Raw genomic sequence first — 20,232 nt, forward strand, 5'->3', positions numbered from 1 at the left:
AGAGAAATGAATGGATCATACAATGAAAACTTCTTGAACAGCAAAGCTAATGTTTTGTGGAGGCTCCATCTGTTTTCTCTCACTGGGAGGCATTATCATGTATAGTTAAAAAAATACTATAAGACTGAAATATGAGTTTTGCAACATGAAGAAATTATAATCTCAAGACTTCAAGCTTCTAGCAAGATATCCTCTTCTAAAAAGGTGAGTTCTGAGCCGATCTAAATTCCAAAACAATTACCTTCCAACTCCCAGAATCATCTACACAATGTCATTTGAAAAGAGATATAAAAAGAATAGCTGCTTTAAGCTTTATTTTCTTCCATGATTTTTCTTTGATAAAGCCAAAATGTTATTTAGTATGAACTGGTAAAGCTCTGTGGATGACAAGTTAAAAGACTGAAGTATTAATATGATGGCATGTGTACATGATGGGGTGAAAAAGGAGGAAAGGAGGAAGATAGGAGAAACCCATTGGATTAATTCGGATCTATCCTTGCATTCACTGTTGGTACCATGTAGAACTTAAAGGACTCTGAAAGTAGGTTTGAAAAGAAAAATTAGAAAACTCTGGCAACTTTCTGAAGACCAGGAAACACTTATCACGAGCACTTATCTCTTATTTTCCAAATGGGTGGTAGTTTCATTATTTCAAATCTTCCTAGTTCAATGTAACATCAACAAATAGTGCCATCCTGCATTTGTGTACTGTTTTACAATTTATGGGGTGCTTTCCTGTTTCCTTTCTCAGCCGTTGCTTATAATCAGAGCAATTAGAACCCCAGTTTATGGATGAGAAAACTGAAGCCTGGAGGTGTCGGTCAGGGCTCCTCTAGTACCAACTTGAATTAGCTTAGACAAAAAGTGGACATGTGCTGGCTCACGCTGACTGGATTCTTGGAGCCCCGTTGTTGCTAGGCATGCTGGAGCATTGTATCTCTGTTCTTCCATTCTCCTTCTCTTTTCCTTCCCTCCCTTGCTTTTGGCTCTCGTACCCACCTATCCTCTCCGTGCACTGGACTTCATCTTCTGAATAGACTGCAACACAGCCAGGTACAATTCCTAATACCTTGAGATCAGAAATAACAGGGTGTCTCCCACTCAACTTTTGGATAACCAAAAGAACTCTCTGCCTCCTGCTGGTCATATGCTAATTCTCCACATTAGCCCTTGTAGTCCAGGCAGAAAATAGCATGACTTTATCAGTTTGCCTTAAGGTCTCACTATGTGCCCAGAATTTCCTAAAGAAATAAAATGGGGACAGAAAAACCACTGGGGAAGCTGAAAATAAGGGAGCTGGCTCCCCCATTTTGCACTGCCTTAAATAACTTGTCAGTGGCAGAATCAGAATAGCTGGATAGCCAGGCCTTGAGAATTCACTGTCTGAGGTGTTCCTAATCTCATCCTCACAGTTATCAATGTTTTCTGGTTTATGGCTGGGTGGTACTGTGAATAGGAATGGCTCCCATAGGATCATATATTTGAATGCTTATGGAATGTTGGAGTAGGTGTGGCCTTGTGGGAGTAGGTATGGCATTGTTGGAGGAAGTCTGTCTTTGGGCTTTGAGGTTTCAGAAGCTCAAGCCAGGCCCAGAGTAGAGCTCTCTCTTCCTGCTGCCTGTGGATCCAGATGTAAAACTCTCAGCTCCTTCTCCAGCACCATGTCTACTTTCATGCCATCTTTCTTCCTTCCATAATGGTAACAGACTAAACCTCTGAACTGTAAGCCAGCTCCAATTAAATATTTTGTTTATAAGAGTTGTCTTGGTCATGGTGCCTCTTCACAGAAACAGAACACTCTGAAACTCAGTTTCTATCATAATCCTGCCTCCACTGATCACCTATGTGACCTCAAGATCCTGGGCAAATTATCGAACTATGGGAACCACAGCTTCCTCTTCTGTAAAGTAAACAGCGGTTGAGTCACAGGTCACCCAAAGGATACAGGACATGGTGTATTCCAGGTATACAAAGATTACAGAGAACAGCATTAAAGACTGCTCCTTGGTTGCTAAGCACACTGCTTCTTTTGCTGTCCTTACCCTCAGCCTTCTCCATCAGCCACATTTTGGCCCTGGCAATTTTTTAAAAGGCACATTTGAAAAAGGAGTATCAAACAGCATTTCAAAATTTCAAAATTTATCTTAGAAGAGAAGCTGAGGGACAGATGGCTGTGTACAACTCAGCACACCACCTTCTCTCTACAGAGTAACTAGGACAGGGAAAGTCTTTCAAACACCAGAAACTGTTCACTTCAGTCACCTCTGGGCAGTGAAGCTAGAAATTGATACAGGAAAACTCCATTACTTTCCATTTACATCCATCTCTAATACTTTAATTTTATAATAAAATGCTAATTAAAAATTTTAAATCATTACTATAACCAAAGATGAACACAGCACCTACCTAGAGAGTGTTTGAGATATAAAATGCTTTCAATAAGTTCATGCTTATTGCTCAAACTTGATATTTCTAGCTATCACATATATAGTACAGTAAAAGCAAGTTCATCAGAATAAAATGCAGTTTTCTTTTTTACCACATATATTGTTTTCATTAATCATGCCATGAAAAATGTTTGTTTCTACCTTCTGAGGATAGAGGTTTAAACTTTTACAGATTCCCACATGAAAAGTTGATATCTACTCCCTATTGTTGGAGATACTGCCCACATTAATCACAGGGCATGGAGAGAAATCAAGATGGTACTGACCAGGGTGCTTCTCCCTAATGGCTAACTCTCATAGCTCTGGAATGTGCTCTAAAGGCTGCTTGGGGGAGGGATTCATCAATAGTCTTAGCCACTGTGAACTACAATAATGCCAACTTTAATGTGGCAACTGCCCATGGGGGCAATAGTGGCACAAATGTTATAAAAATAGCCAACTACTTTCTGATACTGTACAATAGTCTGTGGTTGGGAACCTCACAGGCCTCAGCGGTAAACCTACTACTATTATTCTGCTAAACAGAATATCAAATGGCTCTCTAAGTTTGTATCTCCCAGCTTTTAGAATGGTACAACTCTCACAACTAATCACAGAAGTTTGTGTAGTGGACAGTGGCCAACATAAAACTGATCAAAGCTTAAAGATAAAGTGTCAATGGAGTGCTCCACCACAGCTGACATCCATATCACAGCCCCTCCCCAAGGCTCAGAGACCAAAATTGGAGAAGAGACAGAAAGATTCTAAGAGCCAGAGGTAGGAGAGGACTGGAGCAAAACACTGTTTTCTGAATGACAGGACCACTGCACACATGAAATCACAAAAGCTTTGATTGCCTGTATTTGACTGACAAAGATCAAGCCAGTCATGGAAGGGGAAGGGCTGATGAGATTCCATCCTTAACTGCAATGACGGCTTCTGGGAGAGGGCCAGTGTCCTTTAGTGTGGTTCCTAATAGGCTGGCTGACCACACTCCAGCGAGTAGATTCACACCTAGGTAAATATACTGACAGCACTAATTGTTGTTGATGGCTTATTTTAAAAACAAGAAGAAAAAAAGGGAGGGGATAGGTAGGTGGGGTAAATCCGGGAGGAGTTAAGAAAAGGAATGGAGAGTGATTATGATAAAGATGCATTGTATGAAATTATCAAAGGATTAATAAAATATTTTTAAGTATTTTATAGCACCTACCATCTTAACCTTAATCATAAAACACAGTCCCACTGCCAACCACATCATTGCTCCTGTGTATATACTATCTTATTATTAGGGACACTGGGCTTCTAGGAACCACAGCACATTCCAGCCTGGAGATGTGTGTGATATTTTCAAAGAAAATAAAGGTTACATGGCAGCATATGTCAAAGCTAAAGAAGAGATTTAAATAGTATTTCTAAAAAAAATGATGCAATAACTACTTTGGATGCTGTGCAGAGACCAAATGCTATATTGGTTGCCTAGTTACATCTCTGTAGAAAGGTTAAAATGGTTATCTCTAAATATGGCAGAAATTTAAAGCCCCAGAATTTCATAATTAAGCTCACATTTGCACATGATCTCTTGAAAAAAGTTCCCATCAATTAATGGCCTTTGGGATATCTAAGCAGATAGTTTAATAAAAGGTATTTCTATATATGAAATATGCTGTCTTGTTCACATTTCATTAAAATTGTCACATCTGGACTTCTTCCATTCTATCATTTCCATTTACAGCCTGTACTACAGAGTAGTAAAAGCTTACAACACTGTGAAAAGGACTTCTACCCCATTATCGCTAGAAGGAAGCCAAGACCCTTTGAGTTGTTAAACTTTAAGAAATGTCTTGTTGTGATAAGCTTTGCCAAGGATAGACACATTTTAACACTGACCAACTAGTGTCAAATAATGTCATTGTTCCACTCTGACCCTTCAACAGCTTCCCCCTTCAGTGCCACCTTGACTCTGAGGCTAGTATTTTCTCCCAGTAATAAAACAGAACATGAAAACTGAGGCTGGGGTTAAATGGGAATGCATTACAATGCTTACAGACCTTTCCCAGAATCTGAAGGTAGGAGGAAGCAGCTTTTTTCCCTTTCAAGTTTGACCAGTTTTTAAAATCAAGGTAAAATTATTCACCTTTCATTAAAGTGAACAATTGCATAGCATTTAGTAATTATGCAAATGTCCTCTATCTCCATCTCAGACATTCCTATCACCCCTAACAGGAAACCCTGTTCCCAGCACAAAAGTCTTTTTGATCCCTTATTTACATGTGTTCTCTGAGCTCTCTTTTGAACAGAATAAAAGAATCTGGGGGTAAGTTATTGTGCAGTTTCTTATAGAACTTATTGATTCAAAAACCACCACTAGACATTGAAATAAGGGGTTTGCTGCTGGTTTGGGGTTTTGTTGTTTCAGTGTATTTGTTCCTATGCTAGAACTCAAACCCAGGCCTTCACGGGAGCTTGACAAGTCCTTTCCTGTGCTAGAACTCAAACCCAGGCCTTCACGGGAGCTTGACAAGTCCTCTACCACTGAGCTACATCCTTGCTACATCCTAAGGCCAAAGGTAGCCCTGGTAAAACGACCCCAGGGTTGCAGTGTGTGGTGCATATACCCAAAATCCGAGCATTTGGGAGGCTACAGTGAAACTCCGACCCAAAACTTAAATAAATAGATAGATAGATTAGATAGACAGGCAGATAGATAGATAGATAGAGTTGCCTTAGAAGAAAGAAATTCAAAATATGATTGAGGTGAAAGTCAAAGTAATTAACAAGTCTGGGGCCAGGGAGATGGTCCAACATACTACAGGGCTTGCCTGACAAGAGTTCAATTCTTAAAACCTACACGGTGGAAGGACAGAACCAACTCTTTCAAGCTGTCCTCTGACCTCCACACAGGCATGGTGGCACACATGTACATGTGCACACATTCACATGCAAAATGCCATGCTCCCACCCTCCCACCTTTACACAATAAATAACTAAACAGACAAACAAACAAACAAATTCACAAAATCTGTCTAGAACCCTTGTTCAAAAAAAGTTACCTTTATGACTGATAACGTCAAATCTTTTTTGAGAGTGAAAGGAAGAGAATTCCTTAGATCTATGAAGGAGCATAATTTGGAAAACAGAAAATGATGAAACACGTTTAAAAATATCAGTCAAAATTCAACAACAACAACTCAAAACCCTGGACCCCTAAAAGTCAAATTCCTACCTGAGGAAGCCAACATATTGCTTTTTCCATTTCTATTGCAATTCTCTTTGTCCAGCCCTAATGGTTTAGAGAGCTCAAAGCTCCAAATAAAAGCCACAGAGGAGCAAGGGCTACCGCCCTGGGATTATCAGCATCTCTTGCTGTTGGACTTTGCTATGGATGGCTGAGCAGGTGTCCTTAGCAGATGCAGCAACACCCAGCCATCGTCCAGTCTTCCAAAGCCGTTTCTTCACAAACACTCCATGCTGTTTACTAGGGGGTAAGTGTTCAATTTTGCTATACAAAGGCCGGGTTAACAATAAGAGAACTCTGTGGCAGACTTGGGTAGTATAACTTCTACACATGCTGACATACTAAAGAAGATGCAGGGAGGTCCCGAAGCTACCTCAGTCACACAGTTCTTAAAGCTTCCATTATCAGAGGCAACATGCAGGAAGCAGCAGGCAACCACTTTTAATCAACCCTTGTGATTTCACAACCATTGCTGGTTCTTCTGAATCCTAGGCACTTGTTACTGTGTTGAGTTTGCATGTGTGGAACCATCCTGATTTGCAGAGGATCTATAAAGGACTGTTTCCAAGACCCCTGTGGATACCAAAATCTGTAGCTGTGTAAATCCCTTTTGTCAAATAGTGTAATATTTACATATAACCTCTTATACATCTTTGCTTTAAGTCATCTCTAGATTACTTGAAATGCCTAACACACTGTAAACCTATGAAAATGTTGTTACACTATATTGTTCATGGAACATCCATGCACACTAACAACTGAGGGGTTGTTGTCATTCTGTTTTGTTTTTGTTTTTGAAACAGGACCTCACATGCCCAGTTTGACCTTGGATTTCTGCTGTAGCTGAGGATGATCTCGAATTTCTAATCCCCTTGCCCCCACCTCTCAAGTGCTTCCATTGCAGGGTGTGCTGCTACAAGGATCAAACCCAGGGCTTGCATGTTAGGCAAGCATTCTACCTCCTGAGATACATCCCTCACCACCAGAAGTAAGCTTTTAAAAATACTTTTCTATCCATGGTTGGTTGAATCTGCTGATACAGAACCCATGAATATAGAGGGCAAATTGATACAGGGTTTTCCAAACAAGATAGATTCTCCATCATTTTCAATCCAAACCCTGGAGGGCGGGGGGGGTGTCATTATTCAGTTCGACTAAAATTCATGTTCTAAAAATTCATCAGTATAACAACAATGTCTGCTGGAGCCATTTTCTTAGGCCATTAAAGGGGACTCGCTATCCTGATACACTTGGGATTCTACAAGTTTTAGTTCTGAAAGTCCTTTGTCCTGGAGAGAAAGAAAGACGGTGTCTCCCACTCTTGGGAAAATCAAGACATTTTGATGCTCTGCAGATAGCCCAAGGTCTAGACTTCAGACTTGTGGGGCTGAAGTATCTAAAGTTAATAGAAGGGAACCCTGCCACAAAAACAGCTGAAAGACTTAAATTCTCCACCAAAATCTTCAAGTTCACATTTTTTTTAAAAGATAGACTTTTAAAAAAATCCCAATAATCCATTTTATCCACAGGCCAAGAAATGGTTTCATATGTGCAGGGCTAACCCACCTAACATGTGGAGGGAAGTGAGAGGCACCTAGAAACTGGCTGTAATCACCACACCTCATAGAGATGTTGATTATTATGCCATTCCCTCCCAGTCTCCACATTTCTGAGCCTAATAAATAATGCATGGGGTGGCAGGCAGGCACAGCAGCCTACGATAAAACCCTCACACTCTTTGGTGCTATTCAAAGTCCTGGGAACCTGTGAGCAGTAGACAAGCATTCAGCACTGGAGAAACAAAAAAAGCAGCAACCTCTCCAGAGGCCACACCCACAGTACCACAAAGTCTAGCCAAGAACAGAGAGGCACTGGATATCAACCTGTCTGCTTCCTGCCAAGTACTCTAAGGAAAACAATAGTCTCCGGTGCCAGGACCCACAGAATGGAAACTGCAGCGCTGAGACGAGAACTCGCCTCATTAACTTGAGAGCAATAAAGCCTCTCAGTCCGCTATAATGAAGTGTGACGTGATCCCAACTCTACTACCTGAAGCATTTCTACTGTTCTGAACAATTTGTCTGATTCTTCTGCAGTAAGCAGGATAACAGCCTCTAAATGTGCCCATGTCTCAATCTCCTAGAGCCAGTGAACATGCAGCCTGACCTGAATAAAGGGACTCTGATGATGTGGTTAAACTAAGGACCTTCCCCGTTCATTTAGATGTGTCCAATCTGAAATTTGTTCTAGATCATAGTCAGGTGGTGATGTGCCTACCTCGCAAAGCCACTCAGGCATGCAATGTCACAAGCTATGAAAACAAGAAGATAAGGAGATGGATTCTCCCCTTTGAGAATGGGGTGGCAGGCAGGCACAGCAGCCTACGATAAAACCCTCACACTCTTTGGTGCTATTCAAAGTCCTGGGAACCTGTGAGCAGTAGACTCTCTTAATGGCTTTTAGCCCAAGTGAGATCCCCACAGACCCTACCCCCACAGCACTGGAAAATGCATTTGTATGTTTTAAGCTATTAAACTTAACAATAATTTGTTACAGCAGCAATAGAAAACTAATAATCTCTCAACACTGTTGTACCATTTTCCTGGTGCCTTAGCAAGATTTTGTTTCAAACCATAATATTTGACCATTTCTTACCCACTGTCTAAAACAAAACAAAACAACAGACTTAGTACTAAACCAAATCTACTCACAATCCCTGTGAGAGTACAACGCAACAGCACCTTTTTCACGTCTGCTTTGTTTAGTTTCTTTATTTTATTAACCCAGAGACTCTTTCAGTAAGAAACCACTGAGTAGCACTGAGACCAGTAATGGTCTCTGAAGAAAAAATTCCTTCAGGGGAGAACAGAAGATGCCAAGTAACTCCTTTAAAGTTGCATGCAAAGACACAGTAGTTGTCAGTGTGTCCCTAAGGCGTTCCAGAGGCCACAAGGGCCAGAGGGTGCCGCTGTCCTTTATGAGCTCCATGTACCAAGAGCACAATGAAGAGCTATTCCCCTGCACACATGGACAACTTACACTTCGCAACCCTGCTGGGGCCAATGTGAAATTTTTCCATTTATGTTTATGCATGAAACTCACACAACAAAGAACATTAGAGATGTATAAAACAGTCTTCTTAGCTATTAGTAATATTTGAAGGAATATATTGGGATGACCCAGCTTTTACTCAAAAGATACTTAGATATAAAGAACTTGATTACAGGGCAGCAGAAGTTTTTCATAGTCTTACACATTTGTGTACAGACATGTGCACGCGTGCATGCGCGCACACACACATACAAGCTTGCTACAAATAAGCTCTCATCTAGAAATTCTCAACAATGGCTGCATTTTAAAATCATTTGTAGAGCTTTGAAAAATCACAGATATCCAGGCCTGCCCCTAAGGCTTCTGATTCGACTGGTCTGGGTGGCTTCTGTGCAGCCATGTGTCTCCATGTTTTCCTGATGGCACTGATGGACAGCCCCAAATGGGGATGCTGCTCTGCCCAGCATTCTACGGAAGCAGCCTATGGGCATACCAACGTGGATGAAGTTCTTCCTGAGACCTGAAGTCTCTTCTTGCCTTTGAAGCTTGGTGATCACTTCCCAGCTCATCTCCCCAAGAGAGGTTTTGAAATTATTCTAGATGTTTCCTTCACATCTCACTTTAATCATCAGTCACCTCAGTTCTCCCAAATCCATCCCACTAGTCCTAGACAGAAGCCTTCCTACTGGCCTTCCATTTTCCCTGCTACTTGTAGAATCATCTTTTCCAAGAAAAACTCTAATTGCATATTCTTTTCTGCCTTCCCACCCAGAAGACTGCAGAGTCCCTCAATGCTTGGTTGCTCACTAAGTCTCTGAAGGTTTTCAGAATCATCATTCCTTGTGTGTATTCGGGCATGTGATTCTTTTTTTTTTTAATATTTAACATTTTATTTTATTTTATTACAGTTTATTCACTTTGTATCCCCCTGTATCTCCCTCCTTTCTCCCTTCCCAACCCTACCCTCCTTCTTCCCCACCCCTGTCCCTCTTCCAGTCCACTGATAAGGGAGAGCCTCCTCCCCTTCCCTCTGATCCTAGTGTGTCAGGTCTCATCAGGAGTGGCTGCATTGTCTTCTTCTGTGGCCTGGTAAGGCTGCTCCCCCCTCAGGGGAAGGTGATCAAAGAGCAGGCCAATCAGTTCTTGTCACAGAAAAATCTGTACACCTAAGGAAGCTAATCAGGAAGGAGGACTCTGTATAAGATGCTCAATCCCCATTTAGAAAGGCAAAGAGGATGGACATCAGAGGAGGGAGAAAACAGGGAACAGGACAGGAGCCAGCCACAGAGGGCCTCTGAAAGGCTCTGCCCTGCAGAGTATCGAGGCAGATGCTGAGACTCATGGCCAAACTTTGGGCAGAGTACAGGGAATCTTATGGAAGAAGTAGGAGATAGTAAGACCTGGAAAGGACAGGAGCTCCACAAGGAGAGCAACAGAACCAAAAAGTCTGAGCACAGGGGTCTTTTCTGAAACTGATACTCCAGCCAAGGACCACTCATGGAGATGGCCTGGAACCCCTGCACAGAGGTAGCCCATTGCAGTTCAGTGTCCAAGTGGGTTCCCTAGTAATGGACATGTGATTCTTTACACCTGGATGGAGTTTTCTCTCCCTTTCAAGCTGAGGGCATCTCATCATTACTTTTCTTCACAGAGCCATCAGGCCAGCCCCCTCCTCCATCTGATGGTTACTCTTTGCTCACACCTCACTCATGGAGCTTCTAAGTACCATACTACTACTCCCCCGTGTAACTAGCAATGCTGTGGCCTGTGTGGTTTTCATCTTCATGTATCTGGCATTAATTCTTTTGTTCATTCATTCAACACTTTTAATAAATATATACCAAGTGCCAGGTATGCTGGAGGCAAAATTGTTAAGTTGGAAACCACACCCGCGCTCAGAGCTTTTCTTGAAAAGGAGGCAGATGGTTGGAAGAACATTCATGATAAAGCAGAGTGATAGAGACCTGAAAGAAGTTTGGTTTTGTGTGTGGTCTTTATAACCCTACTGTATTAATAAGTTAAGAAATAAACCCCCCACCAGTTGTGGTGGCGCACACCGGTAGGATTTGCTGAAGGAGGCAGAGGCAGGAGGATCATGAGTTCGAGGCCAGCTTGGGCTACACAGTTTAAAAAAAAAAAAAAACAGAAAGAAAGAAACAAACCCCCTACCAAGTTTCTACACTTCTGATGTACGCATTTGACTGTTAAGGTTGTAGGATGAATCTCATCTTTTCATTTTCAGTGTCTCTCTGATGGATAATTCCATTTGATTATCCCAAAAGTCCAAATTTGAGAACCTCATTATTCTGAGTTGAAAAACAAAAAATGACCCTTTTATCTGAAGGAAGGTCTAGGACCTGGCAAATGTTAAGTACACATTTGCTATGTGAAGAAACGAATAAAGACAAGTTCTAGAAACCAATTAAGCCAAGCTATGAGGCTTTCTGTTTTAATCAGCATTTTGCTATAGTCATTAGACACAAACATAAATAAATAAATAAATAAATAAATAAATAAATAAATAAATAAATAAATAAAAGTCCTACCACCAACTTCAAGTGACCACACAGTGCAATCCAGTGGAGAAAGGCGAGAAGCAGATAAAAGCGTCAAAGAACAATGCCAGCTGTGTATAACTACTATTCACTATATGATGAAGACATGGGAATTTTTTGACAGTTAAAACCTTTTCATATGCTTAAAATTTTCCATGAGTGGAGTGAAAAATAGAGTGAAAATTCCAAGTAACTGGCTAATGGAAACTTCACATCTGGGTTGGAATAGACAAACTATAGCATTACCTGTCTCGGGGTAACGGGGCCTTTCAAGTCTGCAGTCAGTGTTGAATGGCTTTAACTCATTTCCAAAGTTAATTAGGTGTCTTGCCGAAGAAGCCCACCAGCTCTAAGCTGACCTTCTGTTGTTCTGGTTACTGCTAAGGGAAAAACTCCTGCACTGTCTACTGCACCATCTATGATAATCCATTAAGATCAAGGCTTATGTCTCTAAACTAATTACTATGAGGCTCTGTCTTGCACAGGTTATGTTAATGTCTGAAATCCCTTAATCACTTTGGCACCACAGGGATACCGTTATTAAAGCAACAACTTCAAATGATCCTTAGCTCAGAGTTTTTTTTTAGAAGATAAAGGGAAATCTGGGTTCACTAAAGAGAACCCTGTTTTCTCTCTAAATACCAGAGGCAGACCCATTTGAAGGCTAAAGATGGTTGTTTTCTGTAAAAACATCACATACTTAAGTGTCCTAGTCTATGCGATCACTGACGTTTTAATGGACCCTTCTGAAGTGCTAGTTAGATTCATGATTATCCTAGAAAAAAATACATCAGAATTCTTACCTGGTCAATTTTCAAGGCTGGAGGCTTACTGGCAGATCTGTTAGAGAGCAGGAAAAAAAAAAAAAAAAAAAAAAAAAACATGCTTTAGGAAAATAACAAATAGCAAAATTTCTAAGAGCTGAGTGAACAAATGAGCGCTCCTGCGGCCAAGGCTAGTGGCAACGGCAGAATAGCTGGAGGGGCGGAGTCCTGGACTTACATGGGTGAACCTACATTTTGTGAACTTTCTCTTTTTAAAATAAATGTAGTACATGAAATAAGAATCCTTTGCTTTGTGAAATTCACTATCCTCCCCAACAAACACACATAACAACAACAACAAAACACCATGAGAATACAATGGCAAGCGAGGATCCTCAACAAAGCAGAGTTCTTGGTGGCAGAAGCTAAGTACCTAAACTCTCCTCCTGGGCTTAGCCGATTGGTTTCCACTAAGACAGAGCAAAGATTGTACTTTCTCTTGCCCTAGGTATTAGGGGAAGAGCTAGAGAGCCCAGTTTGTGGGTATCTGCCCTTTAAGAGGGCAAGTGGAAGTAAGCTGGTGGTTGTAACCAGAACTCTTCAGCTTGTAATCTTTCATAGGTTGTTTTGAGGTCAAAAGCAGCTGCACTTTTTGCTGCTAATGCTCCTATGAATTTGAACTGAATCAGATTATTTATGCCTAGTGTCTTTGAGCTTCCCACAAGAAAGAGATTTCTTCCTCTTGGAACTCTTTAGAGCACCCACTCCAATGCTTTGGTGTTCATGCCTACTTTATTCTGACTCAGAAGAAAAATGTATCTTACCAAGACGACCATGACTGAGGGTGGAAGTCAAGTCATAACGGGTTAGAAGACTAAATGAACATCAGTGTTTCCAGAGATCTCACACTGTGTGAGACTGGCATGCATGTTTCAATCTCAACCCAGTCAACTGTATTCTCAGAGTGCTAGGAGGGCCCACATGTTTTTAAATGAGCCAAAGTTATTAAAAAAAAGAAAGTCATTATCTAGTGATTAATGACAGCAAAGGAAAAGAAAACTAGCCAAAGGAAAAAAAAAAAAAAAAACAAAAAAAAAACACCTATTTTCAGAAATTGAACCCTGGGGATAACAATGACTAAGTGGAACTTAGAAAATAAGCCTGAGTGAGGGTGTCCTGAGGTGTGGGCTCATATATTATTGCTGATAACGTAAATTGGCACAAGTCCTTGGAAAGCAGTTTGGTACTATTTATCAAGATGTGTTCTCAATCATCATTTTAATAATTTCACTCCTGGATTCTAACAATAGCTATAGACAAAAATTATTATGAAGGTGTAAGAAATAGCCTAATTATCAACAATACCACTTCCTATGCAAAGGAAACCCTATATTGTGAACCAACGATGAATATGAGACTTTAGGGCAGGGTGGAGGGGGGTGGGAGAGTATTTATTGCACATTCTAGGCAAGAACTCTTATCAGTGAGCTTCATCTCCAGCCCAGATACAAGAAATTTAAGCTATAAGGAAAATAAAATGTACCTGGTATAGTTAAGAAACACAAATACAAGATGTTGTCTATGGTGTAATGTCAGCTACTTCCCTAACATATAACTTTGTGCATCCTGTAGATCCATTTAAAATTCGTTCTTCTAGGTTTTATTTATCCTAGGTTACTTGCAGTCATGGAAAATGGAAAATTCTAGGAATGAGTAATTCATGCTTTAAATTACACCATTCTGATTCCCTCAGTCCTGCCCTGGATACTAATCATCTCTTTGCCCAAAGTATCCACACTGTATATGCTGCCTGCCCTTCATCATTTACTAGAGTCTTTTATTAGACATCTCATCCCAAAGTATTGCTGTCGAACATTCTTTAAATAGTAGCCCAATGCTATGTCAAACTGTCTTCATTATTTAATGTATTTTGTTTTATCCTATAGGCATTTTATCATCTCACATTGGGTGAGTACAAAACAAAGGTATTTTGAGAAAGACTACATTCCTGTACATGTTAAGAAAAGTTTATTTTCCCAGTCTCCCTTGCTGCTAGATGTGCAGCCATGCAACAGAGTTTGATGGGAGAACTGCAAAGGTAGTATGTGTAACTGTGGGTGCATCTTTCTCCTTCTCCTTTCCTGTTGAATCCTTGTGACAAGCCACCACAGACCACAAGAAGAAGAGAATCATAGAACATCCTGGCCAAGGGTTTGGGTCATTCACCTCTGGGTTTTTCTGTTAAAAAGAAATAATTACTTTCTAACTTCCTTCAGCCACTGTAAAATCAGATCCCTGCTACATCAATTAGTTCAACCAAAAACAAACTTAATAAATGGGAATATTCTTACTTTTGTTATTCATAATGTATAGTATTATTTCTCAATTTTTTTTTCATTTATCTTTTATTAAATAAACCTGAGTGAATCATATAAATAATCTTATTATGCACAAACAGAACAAACATGCTTCGCTGTACATTATATAAACCGACATATTGGAATGGTTTTGCCCAGTTGTTCATCACATAAGTTATATATTTTCTCTACTCTAAAGTCTTCCAATATGATAGGCAGAGTTAAAAATTTTTAATGTTCTCCATGAATTGCTTTGATGACCATTAAAATACTAACTTAGGTTTATTATTATGTTCAAAAAATGTATTTATTTTGTATGTTTTTTCCCAGTGTGTGTGCACATGTCTGAATATGAACACACACACCACAGTGCATGTGGGAAAGCCAAGAGAGCAACTTTCAGGAGTCCGTTCTTTCTCCAGCTAGGGGTCTGATTCTGGTCCTCCGGTTTAGCAGCAAATGCTTTTAGCCCTCAAGCCATCTTACTGGCCCAAATCAAGTTTTATTTACTAATGTTAAGACGATCAAATCTATAATAAAGATTGGATAATTATTTCTACCTATGAGAGTAAGAATAAAAACATAGTTTAGAACCAGTAATGTCGTAGGTAGCACACTTCACCTGATTTCAAGCCTTTGGAATGAGGAAATTCTAATATAACCCTATATAAAATCTACCTTAGAGAGCCATGGTCTAAAGGATTAAATTCCAGCAAATACATTATAATCACACATGTAAGAGGATGGGTCAGCCTCATGAAGGTTGAGTTTGGAAAGTTCTATGTGTGTCCTCATGCCTTTGCCTCATGGCTCTGCTTTTTCTTCAATAGAATCAAAATGAGTGACTTCTAACTGTTCAGAGCCCACTAACTGGGTGGGCTCTGAACATCTTGGATGTCTATCAGACAAGTGTGTGCTTTGATTTTGGTTTCCTTAGGAGCACTAACAGATTTAGCAGAACTTCTGTAAGTTTGATGGTCTCCTTGGGGACCCATGGGTCTTCATTATAAGACGGATGCCTGATATAAGGGAGTCGAATCCATTCCAGAAATAAAGAAAAGACAGCAGGTTCGTGTATGAATCACATCAGAGACATAAAATCGGCCTCTAACTGGGTAGTACAGGGAGAATCATTTAAATCTGCAATAATGATATGCCAGAGGCATTCAGTGCCTTTCAGGAGATCATTAGAGCCCTGTGCACAAACACTCAAAGCATTTCGCCAGGTCGACCTTAGAGACATACCTGTAATTATCTATCAGCTAAAGAAACTATCTGTCCTTTCCTTCCCCCAGAGAGTGCTAATCGGTCCTTTTCCCCCTTGTGAACTGCAATATCCAACACTAATAGGGCAAGTTTGTCTTCAATAACAACCAGAGGAGTGGGAGCCCAGGTCTCTCCCCTACCCTCCAGGATGACTATGCCAGTGTGTTCAAGGGAAACCCCTAACTCTCTCCTGCAGTGGGTAGGCCGAAGCCGATAGTCCAAGTTCAGAGTTCACAGTTTTTCTCACCTTCTTCCCTCTGCGGGAATAGAAATGCAAGGGAGCTCAACAGGCCTAATTACCATGGCAACCACATGCACTTTATGAGATTATGAGTGTGTTTGTTGCAATGAGTCACAGGTTGTTCCCCAGAAGACCCAGACACAGGTTTCTGGATCGTTTATAAAATCCATTTAGAGGTTTTTGTTTTGTTTTGTTGCATTTTTCACTCTTATTAGCATATTTATTGCTATGAGGAGGGATCCATAAAGTCAAAGAAGCCTTTCTCCTTGAAGATGAAAAAACAAAAAGCAATAAAGAGATAGAGAGAAAACAGGAGTAGAAAGAAAAAAAGAATCAGTTTTTCTGTTCCAATATTAATCTATTTGTACATCAGGTTTACATTGAAATTAATTTGAATTTGTCTATGGGAAATAATTCATCTCCTCCTTATTTAAATAATTCAAGTATTCCATAAAGTAGTTTTAGAGACAAGCAGTTGAAATAAAATATTTAATAAGAAATACCAAAAAAAAAAAAAAAAGAAATACCAAACAGGGCTGGTGAGATGGCTCAGAGGTTATGATGCTCAGGCATCCTGAGTTCAATTCCCAGCAACCACATGGTGGTTCAGAACCATCTATAATGAGATCTGGTGCCCTCTTCTGTTGTGCAGGCACACAGGCAGGCAGAACATTGTATATGTAATAAATAAATAAATCTTAAAAAAAAAAAAAACGAAAAGAAAAAAGAAAGAAAATAAATACCAAACAAAATAACTTAAATCCAGGAGCACAAGCTATTACAGAATAATTAGAAATCTTAATATCAAGGTATTTTACATGTATGTCCCATGGTAAATAATTTATTTTTAAAACTGGAACATGAAAGAATCCAGATATTTAAAGAAATGAAAATGACTTCTATCTATTTAATAAACACCACTTATGCCCGTTAAAACTATGAATCATTCTTTGAAGCTGGGACATGACAGTGGGACTTAGGGACACCTGCTCCAGACAGAGGCCCATGGCCTAGCCTAGCTCTTCCCCTCTCTTTGAACACGAGGCACCTTTGTGGGTAGAATCCTCTTGACCTGAGCACCACAGGTCTGGCTTTTGTACTACTATTGGCTCCATCAAAGAAAGCCATGCATTTTAGCATACCAATATCCTCTGTGAGAAATGGAAATAAGCCTTATTTCAAAAAGAAATTAGAACATAAATTATTTATATAAGCCTAATTATCTTACCCTTTAGTAACATTATATATGCACAAATGCTACAAGATGGGCATTTGAAATTACTATCTTCAGAATTACATACATGTTTTATGTACTAATGCCAATAACTGCCCCAGTGGTTCAAAGGGAAAGCCAAAGGGACTACCAGTCAGAATTGGACTGCACTGTGATACCTGCCCTGCAGACCCAGCAAAGCCTGTTTATCGCTCTCACTCCACAGTCATTACAGGTCAGTGCAGAGAGCGCACTACGCTGTCTTTACTTTCACATCCAACCTTTGGAGTGTGGCTGCCGTTGCTGTCTGTCTGTCTTCCCACCACTGCCAGGAACCAGGGAATATGCTCATATGTGGCTCTTACAGCTTCTTTCTACAAATGACGTGTTCCACATTGCTTACCTGTCTTGAGCCAATGCCAGGCACCTGGTCGCACCTAACAAAAGCAGGGTTGGGCAGTGTGAGTCTCTACAAGTTGGGAGGAAAACTGGAAGTGATTATGGATAAACCCACAGCCACCTAGATAAACAGTTCAAATCTCAGATTAACACTTCTTTAAATCAGAGCCTTGACAGCTGTTTTTGCAGGAAACCGGCTTCCTCAGTTGACTCCAGATTCCAGCGATACACATGGACTGGGTGAGAATGATTTCTTCTAATAGACATTGGTAAGAAGTCCTCAGTTAAACTAAAAGACACTCTCCATCAGGTTTGTAGCAATACAGCCCTTATAGGGCTATCTCTCCTTCTGGAATAGCCGCTATAGTTTAGGCATATGACAATTAGGTACTTTATATCCATCAGATGAGGAAACCCAGGCATAGAAAGATTAGCAACTAAAAGTGATTCTGACTCCACAGAAATTTCCTTTAACTAAACTCCTATATGCTAAGCCTTACACTCTTATTTTTCTACAGTGCTGTGTTTTGAAGTATTGTAGGACATAATAAAAAACAGATTGGACCAATATATTTTAACCTAGAAATTTTCATCTTTCCTTACTTTTTTGTTTTGTTTTTGTTTTTTGTTTTTCGAGACAGGGTTTCTCTGTGTAGCCTTGCTTGTCCTGAATTCACTTTGTAGACAAGGCTGGCCTCAAACTCACAAAGATCTGGCTGCCTCTGCTTCTCAGAGTGCTGGGATTACAGGCGTGCACCACCATGCCTGGCTTTGCTTACTTTTATACATATATCTTAAACCTGTTTAATATCAACCTTTTTTTTTTTTTTTGCTTAAAGGAAATGGTTAATGAAATGGTTTAATAATAATAATACTCATAAGTATCAGTGTTCCCTAAATACATTGATGGAGTTAAAAAAAAAAAAAAAAAAAAAAAGCAAGATCAGTTTACTCCAAAGATTCCAAAGAAACCCTCAAAAATGACAGTGAGGTTTTTGTTCCTATGTAATTTTTTTTTTCTTACATGTCTCAACACAGATCAGAAACGCCTTTCTTAAACAGGGTTCTGTTGGCAAAGCCTAGAAATTAACTTTTCTTTCTGTTTGAAAATGCAAATATAAGAGTAGGAGGCACTCCATCATCGACTGCAGAGAGCACACTCCCACCATCGCCTGTCTGTTAGGATGAGAACACACAGAGACGCATGCTAGTGGTAAGCTGTCACAACACTGAGACTCCCTCTTCCCCACTGCTGCAGGGCAATGTCTTTGCCTCAGAAATACAACACCTGAGTAGAAAGTAGGAACGGAGACAAACCGTGGGCTTGCCTCTGGTGCTAAAAAGTGGAATCTACTGTCTAAGTAACTTGTAATCAGAAATGCCAGATCATTTAAGCCTCACACAGGCTCTATAATCAACAAAATATACACTTCGGGAGAAAACAGGCTTCTCATTTAAGTTGGACAGACACTAGTCACAGCATCCTTGGCCTCTGAGCTCATTACTCAGGCTGCCTTTTATTTAGAGAACCAATTGAATTGTGTGTGTGTGTGTGTGTGTGTGTGTGTGTGTGTGTGTGTGTAGATGTGAGTACGCATGTTGCTCTCAATGACTCAGATCAAGCTGTGTGTTTTGGAGAGGATATTTGATCTTCCCAAGTCTTAGTACTCTCATTTGCAAAATGGAACTAACAGCATAATATTAAAAACCGCTAACTCTTTGTTTTGTTAATAGCAGTGGACCTTTCTTCTGGGTTCTAGTGACCCATGTTTTTCACAGAGGTTGGGCTGCTTCAAGGCCTCTGGTAGGAAACGCACAGATTAGCCAAACACATGGTTCCTTCTGCATGGTCATGTATGAGTCAGGAGGGGAAATCAGCTGGAGGGGCCTTTTTTTTTTTAATCTCCTCACCTCTTTCTTTTGCAGTGTTATGGAGCACATATGGGATCTTGGGCATACAGGCAAGTGCTCTATGATAAAGATATCTCCAGCCTTCATTTGTTGAGACCGGATCTGTCCACACAGCTTCTCAGGCCCTGACTCCCCTGTGTAGCCAGGCTAGTCTCATACTTGAGAAATTCCTGTCCATTCTTTCTCAGCGTACAAGTGACCACACTAGCTGTTTTTCAGGTTTAAAAAGTACCTGAGTGACAGGTGCTGGGATATATCTATTATCCCAGCAGCTAATAGCTGGGCAAGAAGATTGTCTGTCACATGTTTGTGGGTAGACTACATGATGAGTAAGCTCTGGGACTCTGGTATACTGAGTAAGACGCTGACACAAATGAACAAACAAGCTTCATGAGGACTTAAGCCCTCAGCTATGCCTGTGGACCCTGAGCTGCCCAATTTGGACTTTAGCAGGCATTTCTACAAAGTGAGAGGATCTGGCCTGAGAGAACAAACCAGCATGCTGAGGATGTCAAAGTGGAAGGAATAAAAGAGTTCATGACACTGCCCAGCTGCTAAATAACAGATTCTGGATCTTGAGATAAATTTCCTATTGTTTCCATTTAAGCAACAGCTTTTTTTGTCCCTTTTACCAGCAGCTCAAAATACTGTGGCAGAAAAAAACAAACAAACAAACAAAAACAAAAAAAAAAACCAATTTGCTTAATTTCAAGATGAGTTAAAAACATATAAAGTAGAGGACACAAACTGAATACTCCTCAAACGCTGGTTCTTAACAGGCTTGTTGAGGGCAGTGCTGTCAACCCTTCCT

The 20,232-nt window shown here is 40.3% G+C and overlaps 1 protein-coding gene across 2 annotated transcripts in view; it reads right to left on the minus strand.

Moving 5' to 3' along the window:
- Positions 1-20,232, minus strand: part of Gng2 (G protein subunit gamma 2) — a 104,471-nt gene that overhangs the window by 77,819 nt on the left and 6,420 nt on the right. The window contains exon 2 of one of the 2 annotated variants that reach the window (XM_060382042.1): positions 12,074-12,110. The exons of the other annotated variant lie outside the window; for it this stretch is intronic. The gene's annotated coding sequence lies outside the window, so the exon portion shown is untranslated. The remainder of the gene's footprint in view (positions 1-12,073; positions 12,111-20,232) is intronic. 2 annotated transcript variants of the gene reach the window in all.

The sequence above is a fragment of the Meriones unguiculatus genome, chromosome 4 (genome assembly GCF_030254825.1).
Source record: "Meriones unguiculatus strain TT.TT164.6M chromosome 4, Bangor_MerUng_6.1, whole genome shotgun sequence".
NCBI lineage: Eukaryota > Metazoa > Chordata > Mammalia > Rodentia > Muridae > Meriones > Meriones unguiculatus.